Source organism: Helianthus annuus, chromosome 16 (genome assembly GCF_002127325.2).
Source record: "Helianthus annuus cultivar XRQ/B chromosome 16, HanXRQr2.0-SUNRISE, whole genome shotgun sequence".
In the NCBI taxonomy this organism is placed as follows: Eukaryota; Viridiplantae; Streptophyta; class Magnoliopsida; order Asterales; family Asteraceae; genus Helianthus; species Helianthus annuus.
This window is the reverse complement of record NC_035448.2, coordinates 81,408,676-81,431,289: the sequence shown is the minus strand read 5'-3', so window position 1 is coordinate 81,431,289 and position 22,614 is coordinate 81,408,676.

Below are 22,614 nucleotides of genomic sequence, written 5' to 3'. Positions count from 1 at the left end.
AACATTGTGCAAAATCGTTGTTCGGAAAATTTATCGGTCACCAGAATTTTCATCAAGTTCTTCATATCTTCAAGATTGTTCTTATTTGTTCTTGATAATATCTCTATTTGATCTTAAAGTTCTGAAATGATTTGTGATTGAATTATTGTGTTATTATTATTATTATTATAATACAAGTGTCTGAATTATTTGACAAACAAATGATGAAACGTTGAAAAACAAGTCACAAGATATGGTGTGTTTGAAAAGGAAGTCTTTGTGTCAGGATAAGAATTGGTTTTGATAAATATCTCATCCAGTCAACAAAATCAAGCTTCAAAGAAATCAGATTTGTCAACAAAAGCTCTTTGCTAGACGAAATCACCAACACCTTGTGATGGACGAAATCACATTCTAGTCAACGAAATCACATTTAGTCAACAAAATCAAGCTGTTGGACGAAAACACTTGTGCAATTTTACTTATTCTGGACGAAATCCCATAAGTGTCTTCCACGAAATCACCAGCTTCCATATGAGACGAAATCCCACATCATTGAATCTTGGACGAAATCACCTTTTACATCACCCTCAACGGAAACCCTGATTTCATTCCACATTATCCTCACGAAATCACCTATCATTCTGGACGAAATCCATCAAACATATCCAACGAAATCACTTGTGTTGATCCAACGAAATCACTTATGTTGATCCTGACGAAAACCACCTGATTTCGTCTAACAATTTCAGCAACGAAAACACTTATTCTCGTCGCACATCAGCGACGAAATCATTTCTGATTTCATCACACATCAGCGACGAAAACCCCATGATTTCGTCAAACATATTTGTGATATTTCTAACAGTAGCCTTTTATTTCATTGTTACCCATTTGATTTCACGTTTTTAAGCAGGTACAATTGTTCTAATATCAAATATGAGTTCTAATCCATTAGGAAAGAATTTGATGCCACAGGAAAGAATTGTCCCTGATATGGCATGGGTTAAGTCTTTGATGCCACAGGAAAGAATTTCGGCTACTCAATGGGCATGCGTGGCAAATCAAAATCAAAGTATCCAAAACCTGCTCATAAGCGAAAATGAAATGGGTACCAATAACCGTCCGCCAAAACTCATCCACATGAACGATTATCCATCGTGGAAAGGTCGTTTTCAGAATTATGTTTTAGGTCAAAACACCGAGTTATGGACGTGTTTCACCACAGCATATAACGACGCTCTTGAGGAAGCCGGATCAAATGCTACGACTTTGGCGACCATGTCTGAAAACGACAAGAAGGCGTATGACCTTGAAAAGAAAGCGTTTGCTATTCTTACGCAAGCATTGCACAAAAATATCTATCATCAATTCGCCCATTGTACCAGCATCAAAGCTTTGTGGGACATCCTAGTTAACAGAGGAGAAGGAAATGCAGCCACACGGAAGACGAGTCATGATTTGCTAAAGAAGGAATTTGAAGGGTTTATGTTTGTGTAGATCGAAACACTGAATGAGATAACAACTCGCTTTTATCATTTAATTAGTGAAATGATTTCTTACAAGGTTATTGTATCTTCGCAGGAAATAGTCGCACGGTTTGCTGATGCTCTACCACCAAAGTAGAGCCCATTCATTGAGTTGTTAAAGCATACAGGTGTATTGGATACTGTCAAAATCTATGAGTTTGTTCAAAAGCTGGAGAACAAGGATGCAGAAGAAATCAGAAAAGCTAAACTAATTCCTGTCCCTCAAAATCCAGAGATGTACTTTGGAGGGATTGCTCCTGCTGCTAGTACAAGCTAGCAACCAAAGATACAAACAGCTTATGTGTCAAATGCTTTCGACCCAAATTCCTATTTTGGAGGAGTAGTTGCACAACCCCAATTTGACATAAATGCCTATCTTCCGAAACCTCAAGTTGCACCACCCCAACCCCAATTTGATCCAACTGCCTATTTTTCTAAACCTCAAGTTGCCACACCTCAACCCCAATTTGATATAAATGCCTATCTTCCGAAACCTCAAGTTGCCGCACCTCAACCCCAATTTGATCCAACTGCCTATTTTTCTAAACCTCCTCAAGCCCAACCACAACAAGCCTTCTATGGTAACAAACCTAATACTTCAATTCTTTCCAAAGTGAGTGTAGAAGCTGCACGAGATCACATTGAAATTCTTACCACTATGGTTAATGCCTACAGCGGATTAGTCGCAAGTCAAATTGGAAACATTAATTTAACCAATGAAGATTATCAGCAGATAGACAGAGATGAGATGGAGTTGATGGACATTAAGTGGGCGTTTGCAAGCACTGTGAGAAGGGCAAAGGATTATATGAGCAGAACGGGGAGAACCAGCTTGGAAAGCAAAAGGGATACCAAGTACGGGTTTGACAAGGGTGTTGTCACATGCTTTAATTGTGGTGAAAAGGGTCACTTCAAATGTGAATGCACGCGACCGAGCAAACAAGGCAACCAAAATCCCTTCCAAAATCAAACAAGTACTTCAAATCAAGCTAACAACGAAATAGGGATAGTAGCTGCTAACAACCAAACCAACCAGTCAGGGCCTTCAAACCCCAACCGAGCATTGATAGTACAAGCCGATGAGGGATGTGATTGGTCCGTACAGTTAGGAGGAGGAAATGCATGCTATGCGAAGATCATCAGTCACATCAATAATGTGCACAAAGAAGAATTTCCTGAATCAGATGATAGTTCGGGATACAGTGGCAGTTCGGATGAAGAATCAGATGAGAATGAAAGAACTGATTCTGAAGGTGATAGTTTGATTGATGCTGAGGAAGTCAAGTGTCATAAGTATATCTTGATCAAGAAATCTTATGCTACATCAGAAGAAATGGAGAAGATTCTCATTGAAGATGGATCTTTCTCTTCTCAGACTGCCTTTATGGCTAATGTCTTAGCTTCTACAAGTCAGGTGCAATCTAAAACTCCTAGCATATGTAGTGATTGTGCTGATATGAAACATGCATGTGCTGATATGAAACAAGAATCTGAAAAGATTCACAGTCACAATCAGAGTTTAGTTATTGAACTGTCAAAGTGCAAAGAGGCAAACATGGCCTTAGCTCGCAACGAAAAATATTTTAAATCGGTAATTGAAACACTCAAGAAAAGTGTTTCTGAGTTATCAAAAATGGTTTTTAATAAGCAAACTGGTATTAATAATTACATTAATATCATTGGGCAACTAAGAAAGAGCTACCCGAGGCGAAATGTGCGCATGAAACGATCAAGCTCAAATTGGAGAGTTACTCAAATTCCTGATATGTGCTTGATCACATCATTGACGTTCAACGACTAAAGGGTAATGTTAAAGGCATTGGGTATAAGTCGTGTCCGCCTCCTTTGAGGCACAACTATACTAAGATGCCCGATGAGGAGGAAATGCCGCGTTTTGAGCCAACTGTACCTCTTGATTATGAGGAAGTTACAACTGGCTTAGGGTTCAAAAAGGAAAGTTCCTCGGAGGGATCATCTGGAACAACCGAAAATCCAGCATCTGTTGGTACGGAACAAAGTCCTCCCACAGTTAAGGACTATGATTCGTCAGATGATGAACCAGATGTGAGTGATGAGGATAAATCTCTTGAGAAGAACAAAGGAGTTGAAGTTCCTTTTGAGAATCACATTCTGTGTGATCCTCCTACTCCTGCTGTGCATTCAACTGCTAAACAAGAGATGGATCCTATCACTGAGACAGTGTCTACCGTTAAAAGTGATAACGTGTTGTACACTTTGGTCGGTGATGGTAAAATTTATTGAAACCAAGATTTTCCCATTAAAAAAGTCAATCAATCTTTGATTGATAAAGTGTTTTAAGATACTACAAGTAAGTTTTTGGAAAAAGGGATCCAGAGAGTTTCTGTAACTCAGTGTGATCCTATTCCAAAAGCTGAAGTTAGGAAACAACATGGAAATCAAACATTACCGACAAAGCAACAACCTGTCACTTTTAAGGGTAAACAACAACAACAACAACGAGCTCCAAAGCCTAAGGCTAAGGTTGAAACAAAAGTAGCTCGTTACAAGAAGAAATGCAAAGACGTTAAGTTTGTGGCCTCCAAAGGTACTGATAAAGTGGAGACTTTTGAAAATAAGTCAAATATCGATTTTGTTCAAAAAGTCAACATTTTGAAATGTAATAGTGATAACAATTACACCCAACACACAAATGGGTGTGAAGCTAGTACCTCGGGGTCTACAAATTCAACGTCAGATCATCGAACAAAATCTCCAAATTTTGTTGAAAGGAGATCATGCTTTAAATGCGGGGAGTTTGGCCACATTATCAGAAATTGCACAAACTCTCCGAAACCAAATTTTGTAGAAAGAGCCCTTTCTGAACAAGGTCACCAACAACGTCGTCCTGTGTCACCAAAAACTGACAAACGCACTGTTAAAGAACAGGAAACAAAACAACGACTTCAAAATGTGAAGGTGATCGAAAAGGCTTTAAAACCGGAATTTGTTAAAAGGGAACCAAGTTTATCACAACCGTTAACACCAAAAATTGTTAATAATACACAATCTGGTAAACGAAAACAGTCTTGGAAACCTAAAACGTGTGAAGGTTCAGGGGGAGGCGTGAAATTTCCAAATAATCAAGAGATTGAAATTACATTTCTTGATTCTCAAGGGTAACCCAAGTCTATGAAGGCTTGGGTCCCCCTCTCCAACTAATCTCTGAGTGAGTGTGCAGGATGCTCCAGGAGGAACTATCAATAGTCATCGGATTGTTGATAGTGGAGTGTCCATGCACAAGATCGGCGACAAAGAAATTGTTGCCTTTGATGGAGAGAGAAAGAAAAGAAGACAGAATTGTCTGTTGAAAGAAATTGAAAGCTTCGACAAAAAGCAAATCATACCAAAGTTTGATTGTTAAAGGCTTTAATCGGGTCCCCGAGATAGATTCAATCAAAATGTACGCACCTGCAGCACGTCTGATGTTCAAAATCAACAAGATGAACGTGCAGTGTACATTTCTTCGCGGTGTGATTGAAGAAAATGTGTTTGTTGAACAAACAAACCGGGTGTGCGGATGCCTTGGCGTGGATTGAACAACCGCACACTACTTTTCAAAGAGAAAGTCAAAGACCTTTGCTGGTGCAATGTGGAAGACCAGCCGGACCCAAAGGTTTATGATCTTGTTGCTGTGAAGAGATTTCTCGGTAGCTACAAAATCGACTTTGAAATCCACACCGGGTGGATATCCAGTTTGGGAGAGCACTCAGATTCCTTGCAATGCACGAAGCAGTTGCAGAATACGGTTTTAAATTTCATATCTCTCTTATGCTTGTCGATATTTAAGCTGCTTTATAAATTATTATCATCTCGTGCAACACTCTTTGCCCTGACAAGTTAAACTCGAATATCACCTCACACGTGATCGTTTCAATATGAAACTTATCAATGTTGTCATGGTCCACACCGCTTACCGACATGCCAACTCATTTTCCCAAAATTCGATAAACCTTTTCTGATTAAAACTTAATTTTGGTAAACGGCATTGAGGTAAAAGATGAGTTAACCGACATCGGAAAATCGTTTTTGTACATACCTTTGTGTTTTTAAATTTATCTTAGTTTGTTGATTTTAGGGGGAGTAAATCCAAAATTTGAAAATTCAAAAACATCGAAAAATTTCAAAACGAAAAAACAATAGAAAAGCAAAAATGAGTTTCCTGGCAAGAAAAAGAGAAAATGATAGTAAATCAGTGGTCTGTCGAAACCTCTTTAAACTAAAATGCAAAATGAAAAATGTTAAGCAGCTCTATATAAGATGTATCGGTAGGCTCACAATCATCTTAAAGTGTGTAGGGTGATATAAACTTAAATCGACTGAAGACCAGGTGGGAACTGCACATTGGCATATGGTCTTAGTACCGAAATTTCGTTTGAGAGATTGCCGAGGTTCTGAGATATTCGGTCTTTATGCTGCTTTATCATCTGGGTATCATGGTTGTATCTTTTACCGAAAGATAACGGAGACGAAGTCTAGATCTTCCATGATACTATACATACGTGTACATATTGCATTCGACCTCAATAAGTGATCAACAATCACATGTCCAACAAAACAAGTGATAATATATCACATTTATCCGGGAGTCAAGTTCGTCTCTTTGCTGTACGAAAGTACTGACCTGTTCACGGACTTGCTCCTGTGCCCTCATGCTTCTGGAAATCAAGTTCCTCATCAATAAGTGATTCTATCACATAGGGCTTCTTTTCAATCTAAATAAGTGAGTTTCTCACATCTTTTATACGGTCAAACAGATGATAAACGGTATACTCACCGGTAAGATGAACTCTCGTGCATACCTTGATACGGGAATGTGTCGTGTGTGGATGAACACCGGTCGGTAAGTATAAATCATACACTAATCGTATCCCCTCGCCATGATTACATCTGATAAGTTGAGCTTATGTGGACAGCAATACCGATAATCGTTAACAAGTTTTTGAAAACAATTGAACCTTCATAAACTGTCCAAGTTAACAAGTTTTTGAAAGTTAAAGGATTAAAAGTGATAAATTTTTAAACTTTCAAACTGTTGTCGGTCGGTGTTTGATTGAGATTTGATCTCATATGTGTCTGACGTGACTGCGAACACACATATTTATTTACAGTATGTTCACATGCGACGAAGTGCGTTTTATATTTATAAAAATGGTTTATACCTTAACATTAAAACACACACAAGAAAGGACAAGTGTATCCCGTCATATATGCAGCAAAGTATTGGTAAGAGCCAGATATCGATCCATGGAACACGGGCGTTATAATGTACTAAATCTTTGTCATTAGATTACCAGATATAAGGAAAGGTGAATGGTTGTTAACTAAGTTATCTAAATTACAACTAAAATGTGACAACTTGAGTTTCCGACTTTCACTTTCGCATTAAATGCACGTTGACTTTGACTGTGTAGTGTTTGACTTGTTTGACTTGTAATATACATATTGTGTTATGATAAACGTATTGTGTTGCATGCTTATGTGTTTGGTATTATAATGTGGAACTCGTTATGAAACTTAGAATATTTAAGCCATGTATAGGCTCGACGAAACACAAGAAGTGTTTCGCCAATAACAACTCGACGAAACAGAAACTTGATCCGTCAACCCATTCTCGACGAAACAGAGTGTGTTTCGCCGGCCCAGATTCGTTGAGGCCCAATTACGGCCCGGTGCATTAAAACGCGTATAAGTTATACGGAACAACCACTTTCACCACACTTTAGCAAAACTGAAACCCTAGAGGCTTTCCTGAGCACGTCGGCAGCCCCATCGTCTGAGAAACTTACCCGCTCCGTTCGTGTTAATCGCTTAATCCTCCGGTTAGTCATTATTAACGATTATTGGTCGATTATTGGTCTATGTATTGTTGATGAATATCAGGATGGTCTGTGAATGCATGATCGTATGATTTATTGTTAACTGTTAGATGGACTAGGGTTGATGATGAATGTTATGATCTTGACTTGTGCCTAGGCGGAATGATTGTTGTTGTTGTCAAATCGAATGAAATGATTAACTGATGAGATGAATCAACTGATGTTATTTAACTCGAAACCATGATAGTATGCATAGGGGTTAGATGTTCTTGTTGATCGAGTGCTAGGGGTGAGAACTATGTTATTGGTTTTATGATTTTTGTTGAATGATTATTGCTGAATGATTTCTCTATGATTCCTGCTTAATGATCTGTGATTGATGATGATAGTATGATCGTATGATACTCATGTGTAACGGCTGTAGATGATTAGGGTTTATGTGTAACTGCTGAACGATGTTAACTGGTCGACGTAACTGACTGGTTGACAAAAATGGAATCCTCTGCGAAACAGAATGTGTTTCGCCGAAGGGATCACGACGAAACAGAATATTGTTTCGCCAAAGGGCAATTGACGAAACAGAATATGTTTCGTCAATACGTGTTTCGCCAATATGTGTTTCGCCGACTTGAATAACTTGCACAGTAACATGATTTAACCCTGTTAGAAGTTAACTGAAATGTTCAACTACTGTTATGTATAAATCAATGCTTGTATAATTATGAATACGTGCAATGTGCCACTTGTTGATAATTGATGCGTTGTCCACTGTGATTACACTTACGTGCCAACTTCGTGAATACGAACTAATTATGTATACGTGCGTACCTTAGGACGTGATTGATTTACTTTGAGCATACTTAGCATACCGAGCAAACCAAGGTGAGTTCACACAGCCAAGGCATGGGGTTCCCAGGGTGGGAATGGGTTTTAGATTATTTATTCGTACTTACTCAGATGATAGAATTTAATGATATGGTCCTCAGGGTGAGGAAGGGTAATGATGAGATACGACTAGACTAGTATACGAATTGAACTGATCTTCGCACACATGCCAGGGGTTGGCCGCGATATTATGACTGATCTTCGCACACATGCCTTGGAAAGGCCGCGAACTATATACTAAAACTTCGCACACATGCCAGGGTGGCCGCGATACAAATATACATAGTCTAGAATACTTGAGAACTTTCCCTAATCTTCGCATACATGCCTAGAGGGCTGCGATACGAACTAATACGATACATGACTTAATGAACGAACGCAATGCTTACTATACCATTACTATTACTGAACTATTAACTGTGAACTCGCTCAACTAGTTGTTGACTCTCTGCTGCATGCCTTGCAGGACCTTAGGTACATATGGAGCTTGCACAAGGAGGAGCAGGTCGTTGTGGGCACGGATCGTGAATGTTTCGTTAAAACACTTTATGACATTTCGTACTTTATTATGCTGGGTTTTATTTATACGCTTCCGCTAAACAGTGATAACATACTTATATTTTGAACACCTTTCATATTGGTGGTTGAATGACATTTACTTTTACTTATTAATTACATGTTCAATATGATTGGTGGCTTGATCCTGGTCATATCACGCCTCCAAGCGGTGGTACTCTGCGTGTGGATTTTGGGGGTGTGACAGATTGGTATCAGAGCCATTGGTTATAGAGAACTTGGTTTTAATATGGGAAAAACGTTTTTATTAAACCCAGACTATAACCAGAACAGTGCTCTCAACAATCCACAACGACGCTTCGCTCCACGTGCAAGACTCAACATCCTAGGTAATAAGGTTTATGTTTATTACCTGCTTGCTACAACTATATAGAACTTTGCTCGTAGTATGCTTAGATTACATTGCCTACTATACGTCATTACATGAGAATACCTGTGTGCTTACACTCTTCTGTCATCGAACTACTCGCGAACCTTTCTCACTTATTCTACTTTTACTATGAAGATCATGTCTGGACGTGTGAACATGACTCAAGCCCAGTTTACGGCACTTATCAATGAACGAGTAGCTGCGGCACTTGCAGCTGCACCAGCAGGTCAAAACGCTCCACAACCTGTCTGCACCTTCAAGAACTTCATGGACTATCGTCCAAGCACATTCAGTGGCACGGAAGGAGCAGTGGGACTACTCCATTGGTTTGAGAAGCTCGAGTCGGTATTCGAGATGTGTGAATGCCCTGAGGCTCGCAGGGTCAAGTACGCCACTGGTACTTTGGAAGGAATCGCGTTAACTTGGTGGAACGCGCAAGTATAGATCCTAGGGTTGGCAGCTGCTAACGCCACCCCTTGGAACGATTTCAAGGAGCTGATTAAACGTGAATACTGCACACGGGAAGACATCCACAAGTTGGAAGACGAGTTTTACCATTTGAAAATGACTGGGTCAGAGATTGAAGCTTATACCAAAAGGTCAAACGAGCTGGCCGTGCTGTGTCCAACGATGGTGGACCCTCCAATCAAGCGCGTTGAGTTAGATCTCAAGGGGTTAGCGCCAGAAATCCAGAGCCATGTGACATCGGCTAATCTTGACAACATCCAGGCTATTCAGCGCCTTGCTCATCGCATTACGGATCAGGCAGTAGAGCAGAACAAGCTGCCAAAACGCATCAGTGCTACCACTACTGCTGTTACTACTTCTGCTACTCCTAGTGACAACAACAGAAAATGGGATGGGGATTCCAGCAAGGGATCAGCTTCAGTTCAGTCACAGGTTCAACAGCGAAAGACTGACAGTTATCAGAGTCCCAGTCAGCACTCTTCAGGTAACCAGGGGCAGGGTGGATATCGGGGAATTCACCCACTATGTAATAAGTGCAACAGACACCATAGTGGACGGTGTCGCAAGGAACGTTGTCAGAGATGCCTCAAGTTAGGGCATGAAGCTAAAGACTGCAGGAGTGCGCGACCTGCGAATCAGAACTAGCAACTACAACTACCAGCTCCACAGAACCAACAACAGCAACCACAGCATGGAAACCGGGGGTGTTTCCAATGTGGGGCAGAAGGTCATTTCAAACGTGATTGCCCTCAATTGAACCAGAACCAGAATCGCAACAACCAGGGCAACGGGAACAACAACAACGGGGGAAACAACAACAACAATGGCAACGAAGCTCGGGGTCGTGCTTTCGTGCTGGGTCGGGGCGACGCAATGAATGATCCCAATGTGGTTATGGGTAAGTTTCTTCTCGACGATATTTATGTTACTGTCTTATTTGGTTCGGGTGCGGATACAAGTTATATATAGTTAATAGTGAGTAAAATGTTAAAACGTACACCAACACCCCTAAACACCAAACATGTCGTAGAATTAGCAAATGGTAAGAGTGTAGAAGCCGCACATGTAGTCAAGGGTTGTAGCATCGTTTTAGTTGGTCAGACCTTCTCGATTGATCTTATACCCATAGTTTTGGGTAGTTTCGACATCGTCATCGGTATGGATTGGTTATCCCAACATCATGCAGAAATTTTATGCAAGGAAAAGATAGTTCGCATTCCTCGTTCTGGCAAGGAACCTCTCGAAGTTCAAGGCGACAAGAGTGGTGCTGTGGTTAGCATCATCTCTTTCTTGAAGGCTCAGAAATGTTTACGAAAGGGGCACACTGCCATCTTGGCACTTGTTACTGATACATCAGCGAAAGAAAAGAAGTTGGAGGATATTCCAGTAGTACGCGACTTTCCTCAGGTGTTTCCTGAAGATTTACCTGGGCTACCGCCTCATCGCCAGGTCGAATTCCAGATTGAGTTAGCTCCTGGAGCAGCACCAATAGCCCGCGCATCGTATCGTTTGGCTCCAACTAAACTGGAAGAACTGTCAAAGCAATTACAAGAGCTCTTGGAAAAGGGCTTTATTCGTCCAAGCTCTTCGCCATGGGGAGCTCCAGTATTATTTGTGAAGAAGAAGGACGGTATGTTCAGAATGTGCATCGACTACCGTGAACTCAACAAGGTGACGGTGAAGAACCGTTATCCTCTTCCACGTATAGACGACTTATTCGACCAGTTGCAAGGGTCGAGTTACTACTCCAAGATAGACCTGAGGTCAGGGTATCATCAGTTGAGAGTCCGGGACGAGGACGTCTCCAAAACCGCATTCAGAACTCGCTACGGACACTACGAGTTTCTTGTTATGCCATTCGGGTTAACGAACATGCCTGCCGTATTTATGGATATGATGAACAGGGTGTGCAAGCCGTACTTAGACAAGTTTGTGATTGTCTTAATCGATGACATTCTGATTTACTCCAAGAGTCAGGAGGAGCACGAGCAGCACCTACGGTTGATTTTGGAACTTCTTCGAAAGGAACAATTGTACGCCAAGTTTTCAAAATGCGACTTCTGGCTTCGTGAAGTCCACTTTCTAGGCCACGTGGTAAACCAGGATGGGATTCATGTTGATCCATCCAAGGTGGATTCAATCAGGAATTGGCCTGCGCCTCGCACTCCAACGGAAATACGCCAATTCTTGGGTTTGGCGGGTTACTACAGGCGATTTATCAAAGACATTTCGAAGATTGCACAGCCGCTTACACTACTGACACAGAAAGGTGTCACCTACCGTTGGGGAGATTCCCAGGAAACCGCTTTCCAGTATTTGAAGGATAGGCTTTGCAGCGCACCTATTCTCTCATTGCCAGAGGGCACGGATGACTTTGTGGTTTACTGTGACGCGTCGATACAGGGTCTTGGGTGTGTATTGATGCAACGGGATAAAGTTATTGCTTACGCTTCGTGGCAACTCAAGGTTCATGAACGGAACTACACGACGCACGATCTAGAGCTGGGAGCTGCTGTTTTCGCGCTTAAGATATGGCGACACTACCTGTACGGTACAAAGTGCACAATTTACACCGATCACAGGAGTCTCGAGCATATCCTTAAGCAAAAGGATTTGAACATGCGTCAACGAAGATGGGTCGAACTTCTGAACGATTACGAATATGCCATCAAGTACCATCCAGGCAAGGCCAATGTTGTGGCTGATGCCCTCAGTCGGAAAGATACTACACCTAGGCGTGTACGAGCTTTGCAACTCACCATTCAGTCCAGTCTTTCTGCACAGATACGAACTGCTCAGATAGAAGCATTGAAACCCGAAAACGTCAAGGCTGAAGCCTTACGCGGCTCAAGGCAACGAATGGAACAAAAGGAAGACGGCGCCTACTATGTAACAGGGCGTATTTGGGTCCCACTATATGGCGGATTACGGGAACTTGTGATGGATGAAGCACACAAGTCTCGCTACTCGGTACATCCAGGGTCGGATAAAATGTACCACGATCTCAAAACAACATACTGGTGGCCTAGCATGAAAGCCCACATCGCGACTTACGTCGGCAAGTGTTTGACATGTACAAAAGTCAAAGTGGAGTATCAGAAACCAGCGGGCCTACTTCAGCAACCCAAGATACCGCAATGGAAATGGGAAGAAATTTCCATGGATTTTGTTACAGGCCTACCCAGATCCCAGCGTGGGAATGATACTATATGGGTGATCGTGGATCGACTCACCAAGTCTGCACACTTCCTGGCTATAAAGGAAACGGATAAGTTCTCCACTCTCGCAGACGTTAATCTTAAAGAAGTTGTTTCGAGGCACGAGGTGCCCACCTCTATCATTTCGGATCGGGATGCACGATTCACGTCAGAGCTATGGCAAGCGATGCACAAATCTTTTGGCTCACGTTTAGACATGAGCACAGCATATCATCCTCAGACGGATGGGCAGTCTGAGCGCACGATCCAGACTCTCGAAGACATGCTTCGGGCATGCGTTATTGATTTCGGCAACGGCTGGGAAAAGCATCTCCCTTTGGTGGAGTTTTCGTACAATAACAGTTATCACACCAGCATATAAGCCGCTCCGTTCGAGGCATTGTACGGGCGTAAATGCCGGTCACCTCTCTGTTGGGCAGAGGTGGGGGATAGTCAGATCACGGGTCCAGAGATTGTAGTGGACGCCACAGAAAAGATTGCGTAGATACGGCAACGTATGGCGGCGGCTCGCGACCGTCAGAAAAGCTACGCGGATAAGCGTAGGAAGCCATTGGAATTTCAGGTCGGGGACCGGGTTTTACTTAAAGTCTCACCCTGGATGGGTGTGGTACGTTTTGGCAAACGGGGCAAACTAAATCCACGGTACGTCGGACCATTCGAAATCATTGAGAAAATAGGCAAAATGGCCTACAAGCTAAACCTACCGGCTGAACTCGGTGCAGTCCACAATGTTTTTCACGTGTCGAATCTGAAGAAGTGCCTGTCAGATGAGACCCTCATAGTTCCCTTGAAGGAGCTCACTATCGACGAGCGGTTGCAGTTCGTCGAGGAACCTGTTGAGATCACGGACCAGGATGTTAAGGTCCTCAAGAACACGAGAATCCCTCTTGTTCGCGTTCGTTGGAACTCCCGCGCGGCCCAGAGTTCACCTGGGAGCGTGAAGATCAAATGAAACTCAAGTATCCCCAATTATTCGGAACAAATGCAACCACTACTGAGGCTGAAGCTACTACTGCAGAATTTCGGGACGAAATTCCAAATCAACGGGGGGATGATGTGACACCCCTGGAAAACCAGTAAATGATACAACTTACCTAGCTTCCTCAGTAACCGCATGCTAAATTTCGGGACGAAATTTCTTTCAAGTTGGGGATAATGTGACAACTCGAGTTTCCGACTTTCACTTTCGCATTAAATGCACGTTGACTTTGACTGTGTAGGGTTTGACTTGTTTGACTTGTAATATACATATTGTGTTATGATAAACGTATTGTGTTGCATGCTTATGTGTTTGGTATTATAATGTGGAACTCGTTATGAAACTTAGAATATTTAAGCCATGTATAGGCTCGACGAAACACAAGATGTGTTTCGCCAATAACAACTCGACGAAACAGAAACTTGATCCGTCAACCCATTCTCGACGAAATAGAGTGTGTTTCGCCGACCCAGATTCGTTGAGGCCCAATTACGGCCCGGTGCATTAAAACGCGTATAAGTTATACGGAACAACCACTTTCACCACACTTTAGCAAAACTGAAACCCTAGAGGCTTTCCTGAGCACGTCGGCAGCCCCATCGTCTGAGAAACTTACCCGCTCCGTTCGTGTTAATCGCTTAATCCTCCGGTTAGTCATTATTAACGATTATTGGTCTATGTATTGTTGATGAATATCAGGATGGTCTGTGAATGCATGATCATATGATTTATTGTTAACTGTTAGATGGACTAGGGTTGATGATGAATGTTATGATCTTGACTTGTGCCTAGGCGGAATGATTGTTGTTGTTGTCAAATCGAATGAAATGATTAACTGATGAGATGAATCAACTGATGTTATTTAACTCGAAACCATGATAGTATGCATAGGGGTTAGATGTTCTTGTTGATCGAGTGCTAGGGGTGAGAACTATGTTATTGGTTTGATGATTTTTGTTGAATGATTATTGCTGAATGATTTCTCTATGATTCCTGCTTAATGATCTGTGATTGATGATGATAGTATGATCGTATGATACTGATGTGTAACGGCTGTAGATGATTAGGGTTTATGTGTAACTGCTGAACGATGTTAACTGGTCGACGTAACTGACTGGTTAACAAAAATGGAATCCTCGGCGAAACAGAATGTGTTTCGCCGAAGGGATCATGACGAAACAGAATATTGTTTCGCCAAAGGGCAATTGACGAAACAGAATATGTTTCGTCAATACGTGTTTCGCCAATATGTTTTTCGCCGACTTGAATAACTTGCACAGTAACATGATTTAACCCTGTTAGAAGTTAACTGAAATGTTCAACTACTGTTATGTATAAATCAATGCTTGTATAATTATGAATACGTGCAATGTGCCACTTGTTGATAATTGATGCGTTGTCCACTGTGATTACACTTACGTTTCAACTTCGTGAATACGAACTAATTATGTATACGTGCGTACCTTAGGACGTGATTGATTTACTTTGAGCATACTTAGCATACCGAGCAAACCAAGGTGAGTTCACACAGCCAAGGCATGGGGTTCCCAGGGTGGGAATGGGTTTTGGATTATTTATTCGTACTTACTCAGATGATAGAATTTAATGATATGGTCCTCAGGGTGAGGAAGGGTAATGATGAGATACGACTAGACTAGTATACGAATTGAACTGATCTTCGCACACATGCCAGGGGTTGGCCGCGATATTATGACTGATCTTCGCACACATGCCTTGGAAAGGCCGCGAACTATATACTAAAACTTCGCACACATGCCAGGGTGGCCGCGATACAAATATACATAGTCTAGAATACTTGAGAACTTTCCCTAATCTTCGCATACATGCCTAGAGGGCTGCGATACGAACTAATACGATACATGACTTAATGAACGAACGCAATGCTTACTATACCATTACTATTACTGAACTATTAACTGTGAACTCGCTCAACTAGTTGTTGACTCTCTGCTGCATGCCTTGCAGGACCTTAGGTGCATATGGAGCTTGCACAAGGAGGAGCAGGTCGTTGTGGGCGCGGATCGTGAATGTTTCGTTAAAACACTTTATGACATTTCGTACTTTATTATGCTGGGTTTTATTTATACGCTTCCGCTAAACAGTGATAACATACTTATATTTTGAACACCTTTCATATTGGTGGTTGAATGACATTTACTTTTACTTATTAATTACATGTTCAATATGATTGGTGGCTTGATCCTGGTCATGTCACGCCTCCAAGCGGTGGTACTCCGCGTGTGGATTTTGGGGGTGTGACATAAAACATAAATATACTACTATCTTGTTTCACAAACAACCTAAACATGCTATCTATCAGATATGTCACGAAAGCACTTAATCAATTTTCCAATTTTAAGACAGTTAGTCATCCGCTAGGAGTTTTCTAACATGATGATTCTTCGGAAAGTTAACACGATAAACACATGTTAACCACCTAAAATCATTCTTTAGCAAGCTATTGATATTCATTCATGTAAACCTTTAAACATAGATTAGTCATCCGCTAGGAGTTTTCTAACCTCACTTATCAAAGAAAGCAATACCGATGGTCACAATACAGCCACGAGGATAAGCATTTAAGTAGATCATATAACAACATATTTCACCTTTACAAGTCTTGAACACAAATCTACCATGTCAACAATTTCAGACCAAAACTACTAAACAAGGATCATAAACCACATGCAAGAATGTGTAATCAACACCATATAATTCGTTAGAACCCTTACGTGCAAGAAAGTGTTCCTAATCAAATAAGATATATCTTGGATAAAACCTGTGACAACTGTGCTCTGTAATCTATGTACGATATAAAACAATGTTGATTATTAATAAAACAATGTGCTTTGGTGTTATTATATGTGTTTTGATGTATTATGTGTGTATTTGTGTTTGGTGATTTTTACAATTCGATTCGATTCCAATTTCAAGCTCTAAATCGCTTTCTGGAAGGTTATACGCGCACTAATGCGTAAATATAACCAGTTTAATGCAACAAACACTCCGGAATAGTGAAATAGGCTTAACATACCTCAAATAACCTCCACATAACTTAGAAATAAGTTTTGGATGGTTCGGTGTGTTAAAATCAACCTTGTTCGATCACAGGGACTATTTATGTCAAATTGCGAAAATATACCGATTTGTATAGTAACGAACACTCCGTAACTTGATCATAAGTTAAACATACCCTAAATAACCTTTACATAGCCTAGAAATAGGCTTTGAGGGGTTCGGTATGCTAAAATAAACTTTATTGATCAATAGGGACTAAAAGCGTCAAAAAGTGCACAAATTTGCATTTTCGCGCATATCTTACGTTCTGAATATATCCGGACATCCAAAAATTTATGTAAGCATTAAAATATTTTATTTTAGTGTTTGGCATGATAAAATTCCATTCGTCGCTTAATTTGGATCGTTTTTGCATTTGTTACGACTTCCATCGTAATTAAGCGAATAACGCAACCGTACGACCAAACGAACCGACATCCGAGATATTTTTGAGCATGTTTTGAGTTCCCTATACTTTAACTTCATTTTAGAGCCTTGAAATGAGGTTAACGGGGCTTAAACGTGTCAAAAATGGGCAGAAATGCATGTTTTGCAAGTTCAGGGACTAAAACTGCCATTTCTGAAAGTTGTGCAGATCAGACAAGGCCAGGCGGCCCGCCTGAGTTTTGTCTATATGCTGACGCAGGCCGTGTGAGTTGCCCAGTAACAGAAAACCAGTTTTTGAAACAGCAGCTGGTTTGCAGGGTTTTGGACATGGTTTTGATCCTTCTATGGGCCAATTTTGATGGTTTTTGAGAGCCCATTGTATCCTAATACCATGTGCCCACTTGTACGGATGAGATCAAAGCTCAATCTTCGAGAAAAGATCCTAACGGCTCTTGAAAATCTATAAATACCCACTTGCTTTCACTTGGTTTCCTCACATTTGATCTGATTCTTGCTCTCTAAGTGGAAGTAATTGCTTCCTACCTGAGAGTGAATTGGGTCAAAGCTTGCGGGGACCTTTTTTAAGTATTCCTTCGTTCTTTTCGTTCATTTCTATCGTTAAAGTCAAACCGTGTTTGACTTTCTGCTTTGACCAGTTTATGGTCAACGTGAAGTTCGTTTGAACTTCATAACGTGAGCGTAATCACGATGGTTATAGTCCCTAGTGACTATACCTACTGATTACCACGTTATCTAGGCTCAGTGACGAGTCGTAGTTTCGGCCAAAATGCGTTTTCTCGCGTATTTTGTAACCAAACTACTCTAGGATATCAAAACCGTTTGTTTTGATATAAAAACTTGTTTTCTAACTTAACTAAACATGTTTCGACATGTTTAGCTCGTCACTTGTTAGTTTAGTGTTTATGTAGAGTCGTAAGTCAAGCGGATTAAACACCTGCTTAGACTTTCGAACGACCCGTTTGGTCGATCATTAGGATCCGACCAAACATGTTTTGTGACCATAGTAGCATAGGGAATAACCTTTCGAGGTTATACCTTATGGTCACTTAGGTTTAAATAGTCGCATGATAGGTAGTTATATGCCTTTGGTAAATTACCAAAATACCCTTTTCATACATAATTGGTAATTAAGCATATGTAACCTAAACTTTTGACACGTAACTAATTATGCAACATAATTAAACATGTATGGGCATATAATACTTGTCATAGGACTAGTTAGACGTCTCGAACGCGCTTTTGCGTGCACGACGCGTTAAAGTAGCGTAAGCTACCTTAATGGGTCGCGATGGGTCGAAAGCACTTAGGTTAGGTTCTGATTTAGGATGTAGGCTTTGTTAAACCATATCACATGAGTTCCAACACTCATTTGGTTTACAAGACCTCATTCTTTCCGATCTTCCGATTTAGGCATATATGGTTTGACTAGTGGTTCGATTACTAGGAGCTACTTGATTTCTCTGGTTTACTCGAGTTATTGAAGTTCTATTTGATCAAGGATACTTTGCACTACATGTGAGTACATAGTTCCCCTATTTTAATGTTTTTAAATGTTTTGAGGTGATACATATGTACGAAATGTTTTCAAGGTTTAAACGATGATTTCAAAGACGATTAAAACGATTTTTACTAAACTAAGAACGATTTCGATAAAGTGAACAAACTTGTTGGTTGTAATTACATAACGAATGACATTCATTAGCATTGATCAAGCCGACCAGTATTAGGTTATGGTACCATAGGATCTGACAAATCCCGTTACTTTACTACACCCATGGTTATGTGTGGGGGTTGTGGGTAGCGACTGAATCTGATGTTTGTTAACTTACCCTTTGGTGGTTTGTTAATACGAGAACGAGTTGAACGATGGACGAGTCACAAAGGTTTGAATGTTATTAATGAGACGACCATATATAAGTTTTCACAATTAAAACGAGGATGATTTAAACGATCTAAACGAGTAAACGATTTGGGAACGATATGAGAACGATTTGGGAACGATATGGGAACGATTTGGGAACGAATTGGAAACGATTTGGAAACAATGTTAAACGATTTCGATAAACGATTGTTTTTTTGTTAAGTGTATAGATAACGAGGCGGGGGTAATATGGTGAAAACATGGTAGATAAGCCGCTGGTACTTCTTATATATAAGTGTTTTCATCATATTACATATCGTGGCGTTATTTAGTTCACTTGGGTAAACGATTTTGAAACGATGTCACACAACGATGTTTTTCTAAGAGATATAAACTATACAAGTTTTTAACGAGTTTTACAAGATATTTTGCAAGTTGGTTTTCTAAAACAAATGTTTTTGGGGTTAAGAAGCATGACTACGAGATTTTATAAACTATAATCAACTTGATTTGAGTTGGTTAACTATGTTGCAATACATTTTTCAAAACAAGGTTTGTACTTTGACTCTTGTAGTCTAATAAAGTACTGCAACATATAAACGAGCCATGATTCTGTTACTCTTATAAAACCTATGTACTCGCCAGCATTTCTTTGCTGATTAAGTTTTTACATATGTTTCAGGTGTTGATGCTTGATCGATTTCTAGGATGCATGCGTCACATAGGATCCGAACAAGGCCTTAGTGACATAATAACTATGATAGACAATATAAAACTTGTTTGTTCTATGTTAAGACAGTGTTAATGCTTAATTTTATCAATAAAATGAAACACTTTTTGTATCCATGGTTGTGAAACAATAGCTTCTGTTACAACACTCCCCGACGTTTCCGCCACGGTTTGTTGTCCTACGTGGTCGGGGTGTGACAAAACCAATACCCCTCTCAAGTTTCATGGTGTAGACAAGTTTACAAACAAGTGATTAATCAAAAAATAGTTACCATCCCACTAACCACAGATTCATTATCCAAAATAATCAAACATAATCAGGAACTCAACATCAATGAAACGTTCATTATACAATCATGAAGATTCAAACATGAAAAAGTACTAAAGTTTCACACAAACAAGATTACAACATAAAGATTATTCAAGAAACAAGTTAATAACTACTATTACATAAACTACATTAAACATAAACTAACATCAGCTCATAACTTGCAAAATGATCAGAATACATGTTCAAGAACAAGGAATCGAACGATAAACAAGCAAGGAATTGATGGATTGGATCGGTTATGCTTCTACTCGATCTTGAGGCTTCAAATGGGTCTGATCAGGACTGCTTCGTAACCCAGAAATCGCCCAGAAACATGGAGAAAAACCCAACATTTGAACCAGTAGTGAATGCTGCTATTTATAGGCGATTTCCAGAATGGCACGGCCGTGCGGATTTGGCACGGTCGTGCCTGTTGGCGCACTACATCTGTTGATTCGTCTTGGATCATGTTATACATTGTATTGTATAGATTAGGGCGCGTTTTACGGGAAAACTGGAGAGTATATGTGTTTTAGAGAATAGGTCCGCTTATGTGTCATGTCCGTATGTGGGAACCTACCAGGTCAGGTCCGCTTATTCGTACATGCCCGTATGTGGGAACTGTCACACCCCCAAAATCCACCTGCGGAGTATCACCGCTTGGGAGCGTGACTGACCAGGATCAAGCCACCAATCATATTGAACATGTAATTAATGTCAAGTATAATAAATGTAAACCAACCATTCAATGCGATTGATGTTTCAACAAAACATAATTTAAGTTGCGGAAGCATAGTAAATGATCCAACAATAGTTAATAGTTTAAATATCATAATAGTTCAACGTAGAAACCACGATCCCTGTCCACAACGACCCGCTTCTCCAGTGCAAGCTCCAAGTACCTAACGATCTGCAAGGCATGTAACAGAATGATCAACAAACTAGTTGAGCGAGTTCACAGAAAGTAAATGCGTAATAGTAAATTTGTTCGTAACAGGTGGCTCTACTGGGCCGTTTGTATATTTTACTGGTGGTGGTGTTCCACGTTACTGGTGGTGGTGTTCCACGTTACTGGTGGTGGTGTTCCACGTTACTGGTGGTGGTGTTCCACGTTACTGGTGGTGGTGTTCCACGTTACTGGTGGTGGTGTTCCACGTTACATAACCACTAGACTACTCGTAACTATAGGTATCCTTCACAACCGAGGATAGTAAAGTGGTAGTCTAGTCATAGTGTCAATAGAGTATCTAATCAACCTTTCAATCCCATTCCCAACACCCCGGGAATCCCATGCCTTGGTAAAAGTGTGAACTCACCTTGGTTTGCTCGGCAGATACACAAGAGAATAGGTAGCAAGTAATTGATCAATCACGTCCTATCATGTATTTATTCAAGTCAGGTTCGATTCACGTATAGCACATAGGGTTACACAGAGTAAACAAGTTGTAAGCATACAAATCATGGCCCAAACAAAACTAATCAAATCGTGCGAGTGGTAACCCATCCGTCCGGATGGGCATTCCGTGCGTGTGGCATTTCGTGCGGATGGCCACTGGTCCATCCGGATGGAAATCCGTACGAGTGACACTCATCCGGATGACGGTTCGTGCGGACAGCCTTGTTCGTGCGGACTGTTTGGGTAGTTCGTGCGATTGGACCATCCATGCGGGTAGTCAGTCCGTCCGGATTGACAGTTCGTGCGGACTGCCAATTCGTGCGGACTGTTCGTCCGGTTGTTAATCCGTGCGGTTTATCAAGACAGTTCGTTCCGTGCGGTCGATAATTCGTCCGGTTTACAGTCCGTCCGGATTGAGATTTGTGTGACCGAGTATTGTGAATTCAGTTACAATCACATAACAGATCCTATTTCAATAATTATCGATCAAACAAGCAAATTTATCACGTACACATATGGACCCTAACCGAATCGAAATCAACAAGAACAACGTTATAACATTCATACGAATCAACCCTATCATCTAAGCATATCACTGATCAAACTAGGGTTTCTACAACCAACCCCAATATCATACACAATTTCCGATTTCATAAACATGTGGCCGATCAACTAAGACATTATCGTTAAACATTATCAATAACAAATCCAATTACATAACATGATGACCGATTAACAAACATATCCGGCCGATCCACCAACATGTTCGGCCGGTCATCTCACGAATTGATTAACCTATTGCCGTGTCCGATTTAACAAGAATATTATTACAATCATACAACTAATATCCGGTTCTAACAACATTCACGTCCGGCCGATCCAACAAGTCCGGCCGATCGAACAAAGCTTAAATCAAACATATCCCTAATCGATTAAACATGAAATTCAGAAATCATTCAATTAAACAAAACGATTAAACACTAACCGATCG